Genomic DNA, 22,775 nt, shown 5'->3' on the forward strand with positions numbered 1-22,775 from the left:
TAAGACCACATCAGTAAAGTATATAATAAATGTGTATTCAATAAATAACCAAATGAATAAAAAAAATCACACAATAATGGAAATAATGAGGAAAAAGCTGCATGTCCAAAATATTAAAAAAAAATGTGTGAAACCAGAATCCAAATCAATCCAAAAGCAAATGGATCCAAAGAGTCTGTCCGCCCAACCAAATCCAAAGTGTAAAAATAAGACACATCCATTGATCCATGGTAAAAACGAAACTTAAATGAAGTGAAATCCAGTGTAGAACTATATACAAAGTACAAATCCAGGGTCCATGAGCCCAACCATTGAAAGGAAACCTACAAAAACCCTACCTAATGAACAACTATATACAAAAAGGTGGGGCATTGTCAAATGAAATGAAAACCAAAAGGAAACCTAACACTAATTAACTATATACAATGGCAGCGGGCTAGTCCGACGGCTCACTTCCTGATTTCCCGGGCCAGGGCATCATCGAACTCCTGCTCAATGTCCCGGAGGCGGTCCTCTTCTAAGGCCCCGAGGGTTCACAGGGACGATGACATCCGGACCTCCAGGTCACTGCGAATTGCCTCGAGGCACTCGGCCCGCCTCAGAGCCCTTTGCATGGAGTTCTCCACCCTGACCATCGTGAGCCGTGCCTCTTCCGCCCGCTGCCGCTCCGTATCTATAGCATGGCCTAACCGCTGCCACACAGAAGACACTTCCCATCCTGGAACCTCCTGCCCTCCGGCCGATGCCTGCCCCTCCGATGTCGAAGGCCCCGAGCCATCATGGCTCCCACCTTGTTGCTGCTGTGCCTGTGCCCGAGCCCTGGTTCCTGCTGCCTGCACAACCTCCTCCGGCTGGGGTGCAGTTGTTGAGATGGCCACCCCTGCTGGACGTCCGACTCCCGACTGTGGCAGGGATGTGTCCTCCACCAGCCTGGCCGCACGGTCAGAGGCAGCTCCACAGGCTACCCAGGTGATACATGGGTGGGAAGATGGCACGGAGGACAACTGGTGCATAGAGGGTTCAGGTGAGAAGGGGGTCGAAGCAAGGTTCAGCAAACAGAGGAATCCGGCCTGGGTGACCTGTCCCAGTAGGCTGACGTGGTCAACGAGCCATTCGAGATGACGTGCAGTCTCCCCATGAAAAGACTGCAGGTCACCTCGCATGTCCCGTTGACACAACGCCACCCCACCCAGGACAGGCTCAACCCGGTCCCGGATAGCCACGTCCGCAGGGAGAGGAAGGCCAGTTGTTGGAAGCGGATCCCCTCCCTGAAAACGGGTCTGGACGTAGGCATCCCTGCTGGTGTGGCATGATGCAGTCACAGGATCGGGGACGAGATTACACACAGGCACCTCCGCGGCGGCCTGTGCTGCCTCCTGTCCCTGCCCCTGCACTGTACCACTGGCACCATTGGAAGACCCACCTCCAGACCCTGTCTCTGTCCCTTGCGCGGCCTCCTCCTCCACCAAACCCCCCACCAACCTGGATGACTCCGTGCCATGTTCCTTCATCGGACCCTGTGGGGTTTCTGCTGCCCCTTCTGCTGCCGAGGAGTCCAACTCTGACCTCCGCCTCTTGGACTTACCCTCGGCAGCTGCGGCCTGGGACGCGGCACCGGACTCCTCACTCCCTGACGAGATCACCACCTGGGAGGGGAGCCGGACCGTGCGTCTCTGGCTGGTGGTGTGATCCCTGCCGCTGTGCTCCACAGCACCCTCTCCGCCCTCTTCATCAGTTGACGCTGCAGACAGGTAGAGATAGGAGACAGGCATCAGGACACTGTACAATGGACTGATGCACACATGCCAGTTGCACATGAGTGGCAGTGTCAAACTTCAGACATGGCATCACAATCCCCAACACACATGGCATGTCAACTCACACACCTGAGCAATTCCACAGCCATGTGGCAACAGCCAGCACCATCCATACACATACAACAGCATGAGCAGCCAAAGGTGAGCCAGACATCACATGAAACACAGGGAGTGCACTAGACATGCACACACGCCACCACACGTACATGCATGTGTACACCTCCACCAACTGTCGCAGTGATGAGATCGGCATCCATGTCACATCTACATATCAGTGTCCCAAGCATCCATGTTGCATCACTGTTGCACCCTTGTAAAATACACACACATGCACATGTACACGGTGCAGATACATGCAGCTGGAACCGACATCCATGTGTGACACTACAACCATGCCAACTTACATACACATTCATTCAAGCATGTGTGCTCACACATCTGCATTTGGCATGCAAACTTACACATATGCACCATCCATGTGTCTCACACCTGAGAGGACTTGCATGTGTTAGCCTCACCGCCCTGTACGTACACATCCATACATGACCCTACAAAACCACATGTGCAACCTGCACACTACTGGCACACCACCACATGCACAGCTTACAATCAGTATGCATGTACACTTACCGCTCGACTCCAGACGGGTCTGCCTCTCAAGGACCTGGACGTGGAGCGCTGGGGATATGCGTTCCAGGACCCTCATTTGATGTTCCGACAGGTGGGCCCGGCGCCCCTTAGCATTCGCTGCCTTCAAGAGACGCCAGACCTTGTTGAGGGTCCTGGACCTGAAGTCCTCCCAGCGCTTCTTGACATGTTGGAATTTTCGGACTGCCACCCCCTCCGCGTAGATGGCAGTCACAATGTCCCTCCAGATCCTGGTCCGTCCTTTCTTGTCGGCGTGCAAACTTCCAAAGAGGGCATCATAATACTGTCCCAGGACTTGCTCCACCAGGACACCAACTTCGGTGGCAGTGAAGCTGGTGGCTCTCTGCCTCTCTGGCTGGGGGTTGCCAGTGGTCTCAGATGGTGGTGTGCCCGAGATGGCAACCCCAGAGGCAGGTGTGGGTGGGCAACTGGGTCCTGGGGCTGGGCTGTGGAGCGAACTTATCCCAGTCGGGAGTCTTCAGTTCCAGCAGGGGTGGTCACAGCAACTGCACCCCTGCAGATGGCTGATGTGCAGGCAGCAAATAGCAGGGCATGTGGGCAGCAGGCAGGCAGCAGCAGATGGCAGGTGGGAGTGTGCTTGGGGCTCTTGGGGGCAGGAAAATGGCCTTCAGGGCAGGAGCGTGGTCTTCCATGTGTTTTCGCGTGGCCAGCTTGATACTGAGTGATTTGGCACATGAAAACATTGCACGTCACCATGTAATTCGAGGAAAGGCCCTTAGCGCATGAGCGCATCAGCGCACGCACGCGATTCCATTGGACCAAAGGCCCTTAGCGCGTAAGCGTGTCTGTGATGTATCGCGCACGGCGTTGCCCTGGCAGGGCTTGAAGATCCCATGTGGATTTCCATTGCTCTGTACGTGCTTTTCGTGGGGTGCGGTGCATGTGTTTTCCAGGCGTTGGGGTTCACACGCTATTACTTCACAGCGGGTGGGTGTTGGCTATGCGTTCTTCTACACGCAAGGCAGACGGTGAGTGGTAACCCGCTCGCCCAGGCCCAATTGTGTGTAAAACTTCCCGCGCACCCCAGAAATACACGTACCCCGCCCAAGGCCTATCGCGTGTGAACCGACAAGAAGTACAGATTTCACCCACTCGCTCTCCACAAAAAGCACGTACAAGAAAATGGCGTCCTACACGTACCTTTTAAACCGGCCCACACGTACACTTCACTTACGCGTGTACGCGCCCTTTCATCCAATTACACGCGATGCCACTCAGACGTGCAGTTTTTCAACGTGTGCTCTGTCATCACGTGCTATGAGGGAAACACCCGCGTGCGTAAGGGCCTTTGGTCCAATGGAATCGCATGCGTGTGCTGACGTACTTACGCGCTAAGGCCCTTTCCTCGAATTACATGGTGACGTGCAATTTTTTCATGTGCCAAATCACTCCGTATCAAGCTGGCCACGCGAAAACACATGGAAGACCACGCTCCTGCCCTGAAGGCCATTTTCCTGCCCCCAAGAGCCCCAAGCACACTCCCACCTGCCATCTGCTGCTGCCTGCTGCCCACGTGCCCTGCTATTTGCTGCCTGCACATCAGCCATCTGCAGGAGTCCAGTTGCTGTGTCCACCCCATCGCTCCACAGCCCAGCCCCAGGACCCAGTTGCCCAACCACGCCTGCCTCGGGGATCGCCATGTCAGGGCAAACACCATCTAAGACCACTGGCGACCCCCAGCCAGAGGGGCAGAGGGCCACCAGCTTCAGTCAGAAGGAAGTTTGTGTCCTGGTGGAGCATGTCCTGGGGCATTATGATGCCCTCTTCGGAACATCACGTGCCAACAAGGAAGGACGGGATAGTATCTGGGACGACTTTGTGGTTGCCATCAACGCGGAGGGGGTGGCAACCCGCAACATCAAGCAAGTCAAGAAGCGCTGGGAGGACTTGAGGTCCAGGACCCTCAACAAGGCCCGGCGCCTCGTGGAGGGGGGCCGGGACAGCATGAGTGCCATCCAGATGAGGGTTTTGGAACGCGTAGGCCCAGCGCTCCACGCCCAGATCCTTCGGAGGCAGACCCGTCCGGAGTTAAGCATAGGCATGACCCATGATGTATGTGAGTTTCAAACCAGCATTGTATGTTTCAAGAGTCCCTTGGACATGTATGCTAATGTTCATAGCATGTGCCATGCCTGTTACCGCATGTGTTTTGCCTGCACTGACCCATGTGTTGTGGAGGGACATGATGGAAGTGATGTTTGACAGTGCCACTCATCTGCTATTGCTTCCTGTGTAGGGGACCATTGTGCAGTACCCTGATGCTTGTGTTCTATGTCTCTCTCTACACAGTGGCAAGTGATGAAGAGGGCGGAGACGGCGCTGTGGAGCAAAGCGGCGGGGATGCCCCCACAGTCCGGCGACGCAAGGCCCAGTCACCCTCCCAGAATTTACCATCATCCGGGAGTGAGGGGACTGGTGCTGCGTCTGCCACTACGGCTGCAGCAGAAGGGGTGGGTGAGCCCCCAAAGGGGCTTGCAACGGTGGAAGACGGTGTGGAGCCATCCAGGTTGGTGGTTTCCACAGAGGAGGAGGAGGCCGCTACTGAGCCGCACATGGGGCCTGGTGGGGGTGGTACCACTGGTGCAAGTGGTGCAGTCCAGGGCCAGGGGCAGGAGGCAGCACAGGTCACCACGGAGGGGCCTGTGCATGTCGCTGTCCCTGACCCTGTGACTGCACCACCATGCACCAGCAGGGATGACCCATCCCAGGCCCGTCCGCAGGTAGGGGGGATGTCCATGTCATCTGACACTCCTCTACCTGCGGACGAGGGGACCCCTGGCCGTATGGAGAAGGTCCTGATTGGTGTCGCGTTGCGCACGCGTGACATTCGGGATGACGTGCGTGCTTCCCGGGGGGAGCACGCACGTCATCACGAAGAGCAGCGTGCCAACGTGGCCCAGTTGGGAGTGTCCATGGTCAGGGGTTTTGTACATGTGTCGGCCACTCTGGCGGCCCTCTCCTCCTCTGTGGAGACTATGCCCAGTCGTTCTCCATGCCGTCTTCCGGCCCAGATGCCACCAGAGCCCCCTGTGGACCTGCCCTGACCAACGCAGCCAGCTTGGTGAGGATCCCATCCCTGCCACAGTCGGGAGTCTGAGGTCCAGCAGGGGTGAACACCACAGCAACTGGACCCCAGCAGATGGAGGATGTGCCGGCATCACCGAGCAGGGCACGTGCATGACGGCGTCGGTGGATTCCATCAGCCTGGATGCCGTCATGCTGGCAGAGGCAGTTGGGTCGGAGGCAGCGGCAGGCTCAACGTGGGAGGCATCATGGCTCGGGGCAATCTACATCAAAGGGGCAGGCATCGGCCGGAGGGCAGGAGGACCCTGGAATGGGAGTGTCTTCCGTGTGGCAGCGGTTGGGCCAGCAGATAGGTGCGGAGCGGCGGCGGGCGGAGGAGGCACGGCTCACGATGGTCAGGGCGGAGAACTCCATGCGCAGGGCGCTGAGGCGGGCTGAGCGCATCGAGGGAATTTGCAGGGAGTTGGAGTTGGACCTCGGGGCCAGAGAACAGGCCCGCCTCCAAGACATTGAACAGGAGTTCGATGATGCCCTGGCCCATGACATAAACAAGTGAGCCATTGGACTTGCCCGCGCCCATTGAATATAGTTCATTAGTGTTAAGTTTCATTTCTTTTTACTTTCTTTTGGGGCGCGTGGACTATGCCCCACATTTTTGTATATAGTTAGTAATTAGGTAGGTTTCATTGTAGGTTTCATTTATGTCGTTGGGCTCATGGACCCTGGATTTGCTATTTGTACATAGTTTTACAGTGGATTTTTCTCCTTCATCTTTATTTTTCTTCACCATGAAGCAATGGATATTCCGCTTTTCTTTCCCTTTGGATTTGCTTTGTTGGACGGTGACTTTGGACACATTTTCATTTGGATTAATTTGGATTCCCATTTTTTTTATTTATCATGTTTTGGGACATGCTGCATTTTCATTATTATTGGCATTATTGTGTGTTTTAATTTCATTCCCTTCATTTTGACTTGATTACATTTTTGTTTCTTACTTCAATGTGTGGTCTTCTCTCATTGGTTTAATGCATGTCACAATGTGGGTTTTCTCAGTCATGTGTTGCCATAGTGTGGGTCGGACAGACTTGTACTCATGCGCATACTGCTTATTTGTGATCTATCATGTAATGGGGATTTCAATTTGGAGTGGATGTAAAGCTTGGTTGGGTGTTTGGAATGGGGTGCTGTGGGGTGGGATTTGTGTGGCCATAAGAGCCAGGGATCTGGATTGTGATGACGTGTTGGCTGGGGGACATGTGTCAGAGCCTGCTGGCAGGTGCCTGTCAATGATGGGGGTGAGGGGTGCAGGGGGACATGTGTGGGACATGTGTGGGGGCCTGCTGGCAGGTGCCCCTGACTGCTGGGGGTGGGGGTGCAGGGGGACATGTGTGGTTCATGGGTGGGGTTGCTGGGGGACATGTGTGGGGGCCTGCTGGCAGGTGCCCCTGACTGTTGGGGGGTGGGGGTGCTGGGGGACATGTGTAGGGGCCTGCTGGCAGGTGCCCTGACTGCTGGGGGGTAGGGGTGCAGGGGGACATGTGTGGGGGCCTGCTGGCAGGTGCCCCTGACTGCCGGGGGTGGGGGTGCAGGGGGACATGTGTGGGGGCCTGCTGGCAGGTGCCCTGCACTATTGGGGGGTGGGGGTGCTGGGGGACATGTGTGGGGGCCTGCTGGCAGGTGCCCCTGACTGCTGGGGGGTGGGGGTGCTGGGGGACATGTGTGGGGGCCTTCTGGCAGGTGCCCTGCACTGCTGGGGAGTGGGGTGCAGGGGGACATGTGTGGCACATGTGTGAGGGCCTGCTGGCAGGTGCCCCTGACTGCTGGGGGTGGGGGTGCTGGGGGACATGTGTGGGGGCCTGCTGGCAGGTGCCCCTGACTGCTGGGGGGCGGGGGTGCAGGAGGACATGTGTGGGATATGTGTGGGGGCCTGCAGGCAGGTGCCCCTGACTGCTGGGGGTGGGGTTGCTGGGGGACATGTGTGGGGGCCTGCTGGCAGGTGCCCTGCACTGCTGGGGGGTGGGGGTGCAGGGGGACATGTGTGGGGGCCTGCTGGCAGGTGCCCCTGACTACTGGGGGGTGGGGGTGCTGGGGGACATGTGTGGGGGCCTTCTGGCAGGTGCCCTGCACTGCTGGGGAATGGGGTGCAAGGGGACATGTGTGGCACATGTGTGAGGGCCTGCTGGAAGGTGCCCCTGACTGCTGGGGGTGGGGGTGCTGGGGGACATGTGTGGGGGCCTGCTGGCAGGTGCCCCTGACTGCCGGGGGTGGGGGTGCAGGGGGACATGTGTGGGACATGTGTGGGGGCCTGCTGGCAGGTGCCCTGCACTATTGGGAGGTGGGGGTGCTGGGGGACATGTGTGGGGGCCTTCTGGCAGGTGCCCCTGACTGCTGGGGGGTGGGGGTGCTGGGGGACATGTGTGGGGGCCTTCTGGCACGTGCCCTGCACTGCTGGGGAGCGGGGTGCAGGGGGACATGTGTGGCACATGTGTGAGGGCCTGCTGGCAGGTGCCCCTGACTGCTGGGGGTGGGGGTGCTGGGGGACATGTGTGGGGGCCTGCTGGCAGGTGCCCCTGACTGCTCGGGGGCGGGGTGCAGGAGGACATGTGTGGGATATGTGTGGGGGCCTGCTGGCAGGTGCCCCTGACTGCTGGGGGTGGGGTTGCTGGGGGACATGTGTGGGGGCCTGCTGGGAGGTGCCCCTGACTGCTGGGGGGTGGGGGTGCAGGGGGACATGTGTGGGAAATGAGTGGGAGCCTGCTGGCAGGTGCTCCTGACTGCTGGGGGGAGGGGGTGCAGGGGGACATGTGTGGGACATGTGTGGGGGCCTGCTGGCAGGTGCCCCTGACTGCTGGGGGGTGTGGGTGCAGGGGGACATGTGTGGGGGCCTGCTGGCAGTTGCCCTGCACTGCTGGGGGCGGGGTGCAGGGGGACATGTGTGGGACATGTGTGGGGGCCTGCTGGCAGGTTACCCTGACTGCCGGGGGGTGGGGGTGCAGGGGGACATGTGTGGGGGCCTGCTGGCAGGTGCCCTGCACTGCTGGGGGGCAGGGTGCAGGGGGACATGTGTGGGACATGTGTGGGGGCCTGCTGGCAGGTTACCCTGACTGCTGGGGGGTGGAGGTGCTGGGGGACATGTGTGGGGGCCTGCTGGCAGGTGCCCTGCACTGCTGGGGCTTGGGGGTGCTGGGAGACATGTGTTGGTGATCATATTGCAACGTGACACGTGGCTTGGCTGGGGGGCATGCCCATGGTGGATGGGCTAGCTGCGGGACATGACCAGGGGTGCAGGGTGGTCCCCTGTGGTGTGGGCTGCCTGCAGGGGCCATGGAGGAGGTAGAGGGGATACCTAGGAGGACCCACACTGCCAATTCACGTGTAGGACTCTCCGCTCACCCCGAAATACGCGTTCCCCGCTCTGAGAGCAAAATCGCGTGTGAAACTTCCTGCGCACCCCTGAAATACACGTACCCAGGCCAATCGCGTGTGAAACTTCCCGCGCACCCCTAAAATACACGTACCAAGCCCAATCACGTGTGAAACTTCCCGCGCACCCCTGAAATACACGTACCCAGGCCAATCACGTGTGAAACTTCCCGTGCACCCCTGAAATACACGTACCCAGGCCAATCGCGTGTGAAACTTCCTGCGCACCCCTGAAATACACGTACCCAGGCCAATCGCGTGTGAAACTTTGCACGCACCCCTGAAATACACGTACCCAGCCCAATCATGTGTGAAACTTCCCGCGCAACCCCGAAATACACGTACCCAGGCCAATCGCGTGTGAAACTTCCCGTGCACCCCTGAAACAAATGTATCCAGGCCAATCGTGTGTGAAACTTCCCGCGCACCCCTGAAATACACGTACCCAGGGCAATCGCGTGTGAAACTTCCTGCGCACCCCTGAAATACACGTACCCAGCCCAATTGCATGTGAAACTTCCCACGCACCCCTGAAATACAAGTACCCAGCCCAATCGCGTGTGAAACTTCCCGCGCACCCCTGAAATACACGTACCCAGGCCAATCGCATGTGAAACTTCCTGCGCACCCCCGTAATACATGTACCCCACTCGCACAGGCCCTTTTGCATGTGAAAGATCCCACGAACCCCGTAATACACGTACCCTGCTGAAATCGCGTGTGAAACTTCCCGTGAACCCCAGTAATACACGTACCCCACTCGCACAGGCTTTTTCGCGTGTGAAACTTCACGCGCACCCCAGTAATACACGTTCCCGGCTTGGCGTTTGCTGTTTGGCAGCCCTGTAAACTGGTCCAGGGTTAGTGCAGCCCTTTGTTCTGAATTGGGAATTTTGATGGCTCTTCCTTGCGCGAGGGCGTTCTTGGGGGCGTAACTGGCGCTGCTGCAGGGTCACTGCGCCACTCTGTGCACGGCTGGTTTTGGAGGCTAAAATCCATGAATACGCTGTGCGCGGAAATCGATTTTAGCGCACGCGGCTGGTGCAGACATTCGCACGCGTACACTGTGCGCCAACCGCGTGCGCCACTTTTGTGCGAAATTCGATGAATTACCCTCTTTATGTGGTTGTAAGTTTGATAGGAAGTTTCTTTGAAGTGTGTTGTAATTAAGGTTATGTTTAAGGTAGTTAGATATGCAATGGCATATTATAACTATATTGGACTTTACAAGATGTTTTGAGACAGGGATCTGTATTTCCTCGATATTAAAGGAAGTATATTGTTTATTGAGCTTCTTCAGTACTGCTGGTGAGCCTACCAACGGAATCTCCATTTTACTGTCATTTAGGCAAAGGTGGTTCATGGCCATCCAAGCCTGGATTGCCAGATAGATTTTGTTGAGGGTGAGGGAGTCATTGGGCCTCATTACACGGTAGGAGGTAACCATGGAGCTAAAAGCGCCATGGCTGCCTCCAAAACCTCAACAAACGAATGAGCACGGTCAGGTCGATGACTGCTGAAGAGTAACCACTGCTACACCCTGAGTGGGTAACCCCTTGTGTGGGTGAAACTGTTCTTCTGCACAAAAGGGTTTTATTTTGAAGTGCAGTGGTGTAGTAATACACTGGTATTTTTCAAACACATAGGACATTCACATTTGAGGACATACAAAGTGTAGTACCTAAGTACGAATGATCAAGTAGTCAGTATTTGAGACATCTATGTATAGTTTGTTCATTCTCTATAAGTTCCTTGGGAAGGAAGCTTAGAGAATTCAGTGGAATCATAGACAGGTAGAGGGCCCATAGAGTGTGGGCACAATCAAGAGTTGAACAACAACATATAATACATGTCAACACAACAGTGTTTCGGCCATTTTAAGTGGAGCTAGGTGAGCTCTAATGTTGTAGGCCTTCATCAGGACAGGAGTGTCTTTACGAGTGGAGGGTCCTATGTGGTCGAATCCGAGGAGCTTAGTGTCTCAGATGAAGAGGTGGAAGGATCCACTTCTTTAGGATGCAGTCGTCATCTTGTCAACAGGCGCGGTCATGCCTATTGCCAGTGCATTCAGCTGCCAAGATCGTTGAAGCAGCAGTGTGTCGTCTCGGATGTCATCTCTTAATCTGAGCCACTAAGCTCCTTGGCTTCGACTACATAGGACCCTCCACTCGTAAAGACACTCCTGTCCTGATGAAGGCCTACACCATTAGAGCTCACCTAGCTCCACGCAAAATGGTTGAAACACTGTTGTGTTGACATGTATTATATGTTGTTGTTCAACTCTTGATTGTGCACACTCTGGGCCTCATTACAACTCAGGCGGTAAGGGGTTTACGGCAGCGTTAACAGCGCCGACCCTTACCGCCTGATTACGAGGTCCCCTAGCGCCATGGTGCTTTTAACACCTGCTTTTAGCAGGTGTTAAAATCCATGGCGCTAAGGGACCATGGAGTTAATTACGCCACCGTAATTTACGGTGGCGTAATTAACGCCTTCCCCACTCCCATTATGCCCTATGGGGCAAAAATGGGAATGGGGAAGGGTAAATGGGGATTGGGGACTTACCGCCCCGCCTAGGTCGGAATGGGGCGGTAAGTCCGCCAACCACCATGGCGTAAACGTAGTTTACGCCATGGTGGTAAAGTCACGGCCCAGGCGGTAACTTACCGCCTGGGTTGTAATGGGCCCCCTACCTGTCTATGATTCCACTGAATTCTCTAAGCTTCCTTCCCAAGGAACCTATAGAGAATGAACAAACTGTACAAGTAGATGTCTCAAATATTGACTACTTGATCATTCGTACTTAGGTACTACACTTTATATGTCCTGAAATGTGAATGTCCTATGTGTTTGAAAAATAACAGTGTATTACTACACCACTGCACTTCAAAATAAAACCCTTTTGTGCAGAAGAACAGTTTCATGAGAATTCTGTGACCACCCACACAAGGGGTTACCCACTCAGGGTGTAGCAGTGGTTACTCTTCAGCAGAGATCGACCTGACCTTGCTCATTCGTTTGTTGATATTATTGTACCGACCTGGGCAGAGCAAGGCGGTAACCAGACATCCTTCCAAATACTTGCCTCCAAAACTTTACCGACTCCGTCCTTGGTAAAAATATTGTAGCGGGTGGGGGACACACAAGTTCCTTGTGGGACGCCACAAGCAATGGGAGCTGGGGCGTCGCTGGCTGTAGCTGAGAAGACTCTCATGGATCTACCTTCAAGAAATGAGGCCACCCAGGTTGCAGCCTCTTGGGAGAAGTTAGCAGATGCCCAGAGGTTGTGACATAATATTTGATGGCCCACCAATTTGAATGCCACCGAAAGATCCAGTAGGAGAAGGAAGGCTGGTTTGCCCTCATCCCTGAAATTGATGAGCTGATTTTCCAGGTCAAGCAGGGCTGATTCAGTGCCATGTGCCGGCCGGAAGAGCCCGATTGGTGCATACCTGGGATGTGATTGGTTTCTTGGAAGAACTAAATTTGGCTGTAGGCAGATCTGTCTAGGATTTGTAGCAGAAAAGGGACAGTTGATATTGAGCTGTAAGTATTGGTGGGTAATGGGTCGAGGGAATGTTTTTTTTAGCAGGGAGAGGACCCCCGATTCTTTGAGTCTCATGGGGACAAGACTTGTGGAGAAGGAGGCATTGATGAACTTGGTAATAAGAGGAAGTAGGGCTTCAGAGCAGTCTTTGATGATAGACGTTGGGCAGATATCCCCTTCACATTTCGAGGGTTTAAGGCTTTTAAGGATTTTTGTGGTATCTGATTTGGTGATCTTTCTGAGGTGTAAGGTTGGGGTCTCTGAGGCAAGTTGTGTGGTGTCTGGGGGTGGGTAGTGGATGTAGATTTGATAGACTCTTGTTTAAGGGTAATGTTCTCCTCTAGGGAGCTTATTTTCATTTGCATAGCATTTTGTATATTTGAGCACCACTGCTCATCTTTTGTCATAGTGGCTGGAGGGGAAGGTATTCGGAATAGTTCTTTGGAGTTGGAGGTAGAGTTGGTAATTCTGGTGTTGTGGGCTAGTGAATTGAGCAGTGATAATGGCTTGCTTCTATTTTCTGTCTGAGTTTTTATATAGGGCTTTGTGGGCGTCGGTGGGTGACTTTTTCCATGTGGCTCGTGCAAGGCGTTTTGAGCTATGTAGAGCCTGAAGGTCATGATATGATATGATATTTTATTTATATTGCGCTCGTGCACAAGTGCTTCAGAGCACGAATGAGTGAACACACGGCTGCAGGTTTAGCCTTGTGAAGGGCTAGTGGGGCTACAGTGTTCACAGCCACTGTGAGTGTGCTCGTGTTGATGTCTGTAAGGACATTAGGGTCATCTGAGAGGATCTGTTCTGATGGTAGTTGCGAGAGGAGGGGCAAGATGCAGTCTTTGGTCATCTTGCGTGTGCTGCAGGCCCAGGTAGGTGGGAGAGCAGGTGGGGCAAGTGTGGGCTGCACTTCTTCAGATTTACCATTCATGTCAGGTTCCCTTGCTATAGCTTTTTTTTCCGTACATTTAATCTGCTTCTGTTGGTTTTAATGACAAATAGTACAGAAAGTTACATTTTCATTAAAGTTAATTTAAATCTAACTAACCATTTCATGGGTTAGCATTTCAATAGCGCAAATCCCTGAACAAACCTATCCCAACCCTGACTTCAACCTGGGTAATTGCTAAAAACATTGGCCATTTTCGGTGGTCTTCTTAATTTTTATAATATTTTATGATTTATGTTTATTTCGAATAATTAACATTATTCACAAAACATTATTCATAAAATTGTTTAAATGAAAGAAGAAAATACAAGAACATTCTACATTAAAAAAAATAAAAAGAAGAAATCTCTGATGAATTCAAAACCAAAAATGAAGTGGTTCTAATGATGAAACACAGCGCTTAGAATTTAAAATAGAACTGAAACCACAGTGAAAGCAGAAAAACATAGTTATAATCTAATACAATATATAATATGTGATCATTGATTGTTTCTAAAATCAGAAAAGTAAGACTGTCAGCTCTTTCCAATCCCATAGAGAAATCATCCCAGCTTCCAGGTGAGCCCAGAGTCAACAAAAGCTAATGTCTAGGAATATATTGCTCTGAAAATTATTAGCATTTTAAATTTCCCCAGGGCTGGTATCAGAATGTGCTTCATAGATGTTTTATGTAAAGGGTACATAATTTGTTGATGCATCTCAATGGCCTTGAGTAACATGAAAATATAGGTCTTGAGATGTGTTTTTTTTTTTGCCCATGTTGTGTGTAGGACTCTTGTATCCAATTGGCCAGGTTCTTTAGTTACTAGGCATTTTAGCTGAGCTGGTCTCACATAGGGCCTCATTACACGGACGGCGGTAAGGGTTAACGGTCACCGTTAATGGCAACGGTGACCGTTAACCCTTACCGCCGTACTACGAGGTCCGTTAGCGGGTTGGTGCTTTAACGCCTGCTTTTTGCAGGCGTTAAAAACCAACCCGCTAAGGGACCTCGGAGCTAATTACGGCACCGCAAAATTGCGGTGCCGTAATTAGCGCCTTCCCCATTCCCATAGAGCCCTATGGGGCAGAAATGGGAATGGGGAAGGGCAATGGCGGAAGGGGGATTTACCGCCCCACCGACCTTGGAATGGGGCGGTAAATCCCCTTACCGCCAAGGCGGTGCTGGTAATTTACCGGCATGGTCCAGGGTGCTAATAGCACCCTGGATCACCGCCTTCCGTGTAATGAGGCCCATACTCTACATATTTTTCCAAGCCACATCCTACTTTGATTGGTAAATATCAGGGTTTATAGTGACTTTTTCAAATGCCATTTTTTCGAATGCCATTATGTCGGAAAAAATTAGTCGAAAAAAAATATTTCTAATGTGTTTTTTTTTTTAACGGGGGGGGGTTCCCCTCCAACCCCCCCCGTTTTTTTAAACACTTTTTTTACTTTCAAAACCCCCAAAAAAATATTAAAACATATTGCATAAAAAAATTATACATCCGAAATATTTTTTTTTGGCTCCATTTTTCCACTTAATTGCATTTCAAAGAAATGCATTCGAAAAAATGACCGGATACCAAATATCACATCATCATACTTGAAGTTTTACAATGAAATAAAGAACCTGCATTTATTAGATGATTTAAACTCCCCCTAAATGTATGTTTGATCTTTGGGCTGATGTGAAGCGAAAGTACCCCAGCAAAACGAAGTTTTTAAAAACATATTGCAGTCAAAGTACTTTGAACGCTATCACAGAGCTTATGAAATCATTGAGGACAGTGTGAATGTAATTACTGGATTGGATCACACAGAGATACAAAGAATAAGTGGAGCTATGGCTAAATTTGCTCTTATATCCTTCAACCACCAAAATACATCTCAAACTATTGCCACATAGGAAAGGTGTAAGGGACTTTAAGAAGAGAATGTCTGGTTGCCATGGCAACTGGCAACACTTTGGCATGAAATGTCAGGTTCACTTTATGTTTTTTCTTGTTACATTGCACCATGTAACCAAAAGATGGATTGATTTCTCCTAATCACAAACTGACAAACTATGCAGCTTCATGTCTGGGCTTTCATGTGAGGAGGGGCTTGCACAGTGATTTTACTTTCTTCCTTTGTCTGCCATTGGAGAGACTGACCAGCTGCACCTCTGTCATGGTACATGCCATCCCTCCATATCATATTCTTTGCAACCCCCTCAAATCTCCCAGCAATAGCTATGTGATATAGTGCAAAAACACAGGTGTCTGATTTTTTTGAAAGGTCTTCTCACCGTTAGACCATCACCCCAGCAGCAGAAACATTTCCCCCTGTATTTCATTTTTTCCGTTTGCTTCTGAGTCTGATAGCACCTTTAGCTCAGCTGCCCTCACTTTAGGAATGCTGCAGTGCAAGCTGGTAGCGCCGGAGGTACAAAGCCTGCACTGATTTCCTTTTGGTTGTCACTCTGTCAGTTATCTTATCTCATTCTACCCACTCCACACCTACACTAAACCTGAGCACCACCCAGACACCACTACACACCAGTACATACCCAAATCACACCACCATTACAAACCAACACATGCCCCACCCCACACTCACCAGGACTCCACACCAACACACCACTTCACATCACCAAACCTCTCCAGATGTCAACACCTTCACACACCCACACCACACTAAGGACTCCACCACACCATCACTCCAGCACATTACATCAGACTACAACACTCCACAGCATTGCTCGACCACCACACGCCCCACGCTGCCCTCACTCCACGCCCTTACTAAAAAAACATACCCACCACCTTACCACACCACCATCACACCACCACTGTAAACCACCACACTTCACACCACCACTTCACTCCACCACTCACCACCACTTCACACTACCGCTCTACACAACCATGCCATGCCAAACCCCCACACCACCACCTTTTCACTCCACTCATGCTCACCTCTGCCCACCACACTCATCCTAGTTTATCCCCGCACTACTGCTACCCCAGCCCACTGAATTCCCACCATCCTAATCTGACCCCATGCTCACACACCCCCTTGCTATCGTGGGCCTGGGACCACGCTATCTGCAGCTTTCTCTGACTAAATACTCTCTTTCTAGGCCCCTTCGATCTTCTGGCTCCAACTCTCTGCTGGTTAAACGCTTCTCCAAGCAGAGAGCTCGGGGCAGATCTCTCTCCTCAGCTAGGTCCCTCCTCTGGAACTGTCTCCCTCTCTCTCTCCATCTTGAATCGAATCTCCTCAGGTTCTGCAAGCAACTCAAGACTGTTCTCTTCTCCTCCCTCCCGTGCTAACCATGAGATTGGTGGCCTGGTCCCTCATGAGTCTTATGTTGTCCCAGCCATCTTCTCAATCATCACCAACATTCGCTCCCCTGCACTGGCCTCTGGGCCCACACCTGCCTGTTGGGTGATCTGTCACAGGCCTGCACTTTCCGGTTGGATGGTGGACCTCCCATTCGATGTGGACATCCCTGCCCTTGCTCTTACCTATTGCCCCCGCAACAGGCACTAATGGCACTTCCCCCCTGGGGCACCCTCCAGCACTTACCTCCTGCCCCCTCTTCCACTGTCTTTTCTCTGCACTTGCACTTTCCGAATGTCACAAGGCCTAGTAGGACCACTGTTTTGTTTTACAATTTATACATTGTCATTATTGCTTATTTGTTCCCTTGCTCCCTCCCTTTTACCTTTTGGCACTTTGAAACAATGTTTTGTTGTATAAGCATCTTATACATGACCAATAAATAAATAAATAAATCACAGAGCAGTGCAAAGTGTAAATTTGTGGCCAAAGTCCCTTTGCACTGCAAAAGTACTCTTTGCACCAGGCTAAATGGGCCAAATTCACCAAAAATGCCCTAAGTCCATGCAACATAGTGCTTATTTTTAATTAGGCTCATTTAGCATGGTGCAAAGAGTACTTTTGCAGTTCAAAGTGACTTTTCTCCGCAAAAATACACTTTGCACTGTTCATTGAATTAGGCCCGGCTCTACGTGTTTGTTGGCAGTGCAAATCCACCTTGCACCATGCTAAATGTTCCATGAATTAGGCCCTTAGGGCCTGATTCATTGAAAATGTGCATGGACCCCATAAAGTACCTTGCACGTATCACCACTTTACACCTACCTGCACCCAAAAGCATGTTATGCACGTTCCACATATTCATGGAATTTAACCTCAAAATGACCCTAGGCGCAAGCAGCAGCCGGAACGCCCATGACACAGCTCCACACAAAGCAGAAACAGCCACATAATCCAACCTTTGTATCCTCCTCGTCCGCGAGCTGATGCACCCTGGCAAAACTGCATGCCATCTCCCCGCAACCAAGGCAGCACCCCAGCAACACTGCGTAGGGTCCACCGTAACCCATGACTGCACCCGACAATATGTGTTGCATGACTTGTAACTCAAGTCAGCCCCTGGTAAATCTGTGTGCAAACTCCAGTAAACTATAGCTGCACCTGGCTAATCTGCATGCGCTCCCCCTTAACTGCAATCAACACCCCAACTCTGTGCCGCACCCCTATTATCCCAATTGGACCTTACCTCTGCGCGTTGATTCCTATGCGATTGGGACTTTGCGCCTGTCTTCATGTGGCAGTGAAATCACAAACTTTGCATGCTTTTTTCCCCGACGTGACTTTGCGCGGTCAGATACATGAATAAGCTTGGTTTTGCGCAGAGCTGGGCGTGTGATAACCTAACTTGTGCAGGCAGTCCCTCGACATGCCCACATAATGCCTTGTTCTTCCTCATTCTGCATGGGAATGGGGAATATGCATGGTCCGCCCCTATTTGCTTCTTTGCGTGGGGTGTCGCGCAAGTCGCTCAACTGCATCCAGAGATGAGACGGACCTGCACAAGGAACCCGCAAGGACCCAGAAAAGTCCTCAAAGTCAGTTTCATGAATTGATAAAGTGACTTTTGCGTGCTGGAAAGTGCACCCAGTCAGTTTTCAGCATGCAGAAAATTCCATAAATCACTCCCTCAGGGCACGATTCATAGAAAATGTGCAAAGAGCCCGCAAAGTACTCTACGCCTAACACCACGTTGCACATTCCTCCACGCAAAAGCATGTTATGCGCGTTCCACGCATTCATGGAATTGCAACCACAAAATAACCCTAAGCGCAAGTTGTGGCCTGAATGCCCATGACACGCCTCCATGCAAAGCAGATCCAGCCACATGTAACAACCTTTGTGCCCTCCTCATCCGCAAAGTTATGCACCCTGGCAATACTGCTTGCCATCTACCCACAACCAAGGCAGCACCCTGGCAACACTCCATAGAGTCCCCCGTAACCCATAACTGCACCCCGACAATATGCATTACAGGACTTGGAACTCAAGTCGGTCCCCGTAAATCTGCGTACAAACCCAGTAAACTATGGCTGCACCACGCTAATCTGCATACGGGCACCCCTAACTGCAATCAACACCCCAACTGTGTGCCCACACCCCTATATTCCTGATCAGACCTTACCTTTGCGCGTTGATTCCTCTGTGATTGGAACTTTGTTCATGCCTTCATGTGGCGGTGAGATCACAAAATGTGTGTGTGCCATGAATACGCATGGTTTTGCGCAGTGCTGGGTGTGCGATTTCCACGTGCACGCCGTCCCTCCACATGCCCACGTAATGCCTTGTTCTTTCTCATTCTGCATGGGGAATGGGGAAAATGCATGTTCCGCCCCTGTTTAATTTTTGCGTAGGCCCCTCCCAGACTTTGCGTGGGGTCTTGCGCAAGTCGCTCGACTGCATAGAGAGATGGGATGGAACTGCGCGAAGTACCTGCAAGGACCTAGAAAAGTACTCAAAGTCAGTTCCATGATTCGGTAAACTGACCTTTGCGTGCTGAAAAGTGCGCACAGTCACTTTTCAGTGAGCAGAAAATTCCATAAATCAGGGCCTTAGACTTTTGTTCTTTGCAATTTGTGCATGCTGCAATTATTGTAGATAAGTCCAGTAATTTTTAAAGGTTACTGTTGGTGAGTCAAAAAAGCACGCATTTGAGGGGCGAAGGCAAGAGGCGGATTGGCAGATGTGCCGGAATGAGGCTTCGAAAGGAATGAGTCCGATAAGACGTCTAAATCAATAATGGCCCTTAAATAACCCAAACAACAGAACAAAAGAAGTTGGAAGACTCAGGCACGCTGGCACACCTTTCTACAAAGCACAATGCCAGAAACGTACAAAAGGAGGGAAATAACACATCAGCTCATCAAGTTGGCTGTGTATTCATGCACGCTCGCCATATAACACGATTCATACCAATAGCATTGAGACAAATCTAAATATCTTGGTGAACTGAGCCTCTTGTGTATGCCATGACTTCATAGGTAGGTTTCTCTTGCACTGCATGCAGTTCTCTTCGGCATTCACAACGCCCCCAGAGCCGTAGCACCTTTCGACACATTTTGCTCTGGGCCAGGACACTTGCTCAAGAGTTGGCGCAACATTCAATATGGGCCGGATCCCAGTGGCTTTATGTTGCAAGAGAAAGCAGTATTTTGTCTGGCTGCCCTTGACTGCTGGCACTGTAACAAATGCACTCAATGCTCTCTGTCCAGGAATAAAGGTTCTCTTGGCAAGCTCCCTCAGACTTCCCTTTGCCACACAGCAGATTATAATATCCAATAAATAAAAACGAAATGCCTAATCACAGCAGATAAAGGGCCTGATTTATGGAATTTTCTGCACGCTAAATAGTGACTTTATGCGCCTTTAAGCGTCCAAAACTCCCTTCGTTGATTCATGGAATCAACTTTGCGGGCCTTTCCGGGACCTTGCAGAGACTTCGTGCTGGTCTGTCATGGCTTTGCATGCAGTTGAACACTTTGCGAGAGACTCCACGCAAAGTGTGGGATGGGCCTACGCAGAGAAATAATGCATATTCCCCATTTACCTGGCGAAATGAGGAAGAACGTGGGCGTTGTTAGACAGAATTACATGCAGTTCCCTTTGGGAACACTACACACAATTAAAGGCATGGTCTAGTAAAAAATTGTATTTAAAAAATAGATAGGCAACATAAAAAAAATACTAGCATTCTCTTTTTTTAAAACTTCCTATGTAAAATCTTGAGCTATTCAAGCTCAAAATTCGCAAAAGTAAGCACATGGGCGCATCCATTTTGTGAAATGGTTGCCCTCGTGTGCTGGCTTTTGCTTTTGCGGCACTAATGAAGGAAAAGCCAGCCAGCTGTAGTAAACAAAAGCTACCGCTGGGTGGCTTTCCCTTCATTAGTGCTGTACACGGAGGACGGGGACCGGAGACCAGAGCAGGAAAGCTGCAGCAGAATCTCGGTAAGTGCTATTTATTTTAAATTTACATAAATACAACGTTTTTAAAGCTGCAGTTTTATTTCTAAGTTTTCCGGGCTCCTCCAGCCCGGAAAACTTAGAAAAAAAACGCAGCTTTAAAAACGTTGTATTTATGTTTGCGGTCGCTTTTGAAGCGACCGCAAACATAAATACAACGTTATTGTGTTGGAAAACGCTGCGGTTTTTCTTTCCAAGTTTCTCAGGCTCCTCCGGCTCGGAGGAGCCTGAGAAACTCGGAAAGAAAAACCGCAGCGTTTTCCAACACAACCATGTTGTCTTTCTGCCTGAATCTGCTTTCCCATTTGGGGCTCTCGGGATACCCACGGGGAGCCCGAGAGCCCCAAATGGGAAAGCAGATTCAGGCAGAAACAACGCAGCATTGCGGAAAACAACTGCGTTGTTTCTGCCTGAATCTGCTTTCCCATTTGGGGCTCTCAGGCTCCCCACGGGGAGCCCGAGAGCCCCAAATGGGAAAGCAGATTTAGGCAGAAACAATGCAGCATTTAGCATTTCCCATTTGGGGCTCTCGGGCTCCCCACGGGGAGCCCGAGAGCCCCAAATAGGAAAGCAGATTCAGGCAGAAACACTACGCGGCATGTAAACACAACCGCGTTGTGTTTCTGCCTGCTGTGGCTTTCACTTTGGGTCTCCGGTGCTCCCCTGGGAGCTACAGTACACAACAAATAAGTTTCTGAACAAGTTAGGCTCCCCTGAAGTGGGAGCAAAATGGTACTTCAGTAACTTTCAAAAGGGGTAGAAAGACAAAGTTTAAAACGATTAAAGCACAATTACTTTCATAGGCAGGGCAAATAATTTCAGTTCACCACAACAGGCAATTCAATTCAATAGGCCTGGGCCAAAGTCAATGGTTCAGTGTCTTGGATAGGATAGCACAGTTCTGGTAGTAAACGGTTAAGTCTTTGCCAATGTTCTTAGAAGTAGTTTGCCAGAAAAAGAGTTTTATGTCAGTTTAGGAGCAAACAAGACTCCAAAGTTGGGAAAGTTTTGCAAACTTTCACCGGGGCAGAAAGGATTTCCACACCGCGTTTGCACAGTACCTTAAGTATGAAGAAAAGCTGTAGCTGAGGCAGTTGTTCCTGGCAGTTCCTGCAGATCTCGCTGTTCCTGAGCCTCAGTCGGGGTGACAAGAAGGAGGAGGTCGAGAGGTTCCTGCACTTCCCAGGGAAGAGGCCACAAGCTTGCCAAAACGTCGGTTTTAAGGTGTGAGTACCTTAAAGTCCACAAACTGGTATCCTACTCACTGACTATCTGGTTTTCAACAGCACTCTGATGAAAATTCGACCAATATGGAGACAGTGTCCAGGTGGCTTACGTGTTGGTTGTTCCCACCAGCTCAAGGGAAGAAGTCGTCCTTGAAGGAGCTTCTCTGTCGATGGAGTTTCAGACAATTCTGACTTGCAGCAGGGCTTCACCGGGCAAACCAATGGTCCAGGAGTTGCAGCAGTCGTCTTCTTTCATCTCGTCTTCGGGTCTTTCGTTCCAGTGGTCGATGCTGCTTTCCAAGCCCCAGAGACCTGCTTTTAAACAGTTTTCTCCCATTCATTCCAGCCTAGCTGTCACTCACCCAGCAGGGTGGCTGTCCTTGCCGGAGAGTCAGCAAGCCAATCACACCAGAGTGCATTCAGGTCTCCTAGGAGACTAAGCACAGGGAGTTTCGAGTACCTCCCTCAAATCCTGTCCACCCAGACACTTATGTGCCAGAGGAGGGCTTCAACACTGAAGCCCGCCAAAGGGCATAGAACAAAGGGATCAAACCCGGCTTGGCGTGCAGAGTTAAACACAAGAAGGATCTTTCCTAAAAGAAACGGCGAAAAAAGATGACCGGAGTCTGTTTTTACAGAGTGGTCATGGGCGCCATATTGAAAAACGTGGCTGACCCGAATTTTAGCTAGCGGTGTTCGGGGGAAAAATCATCATAGTTTGTTCTAAAACCACTGCCACCAGCCATTTCAAGAGGAAAGGGTAACATTTGACTGTTACATAAGTGTTTA

Source organism: Ambystoma mexicanum, chromosome 8 (genome assembly GCF_040938575.1).
Source record: "Ambystoma mexicanum isolate Mex_15411 chromosome 8, UKY_AmexF1_1, whole genome shotgun sequence".
Classification (NCBI taxonomy): domain Eukaryota; kingdom Metazoa; phylum Chordata; class Amphibia; order Caudata; family Ambystomatidae; genus Ambystoma; species Ambystoma mexicanum.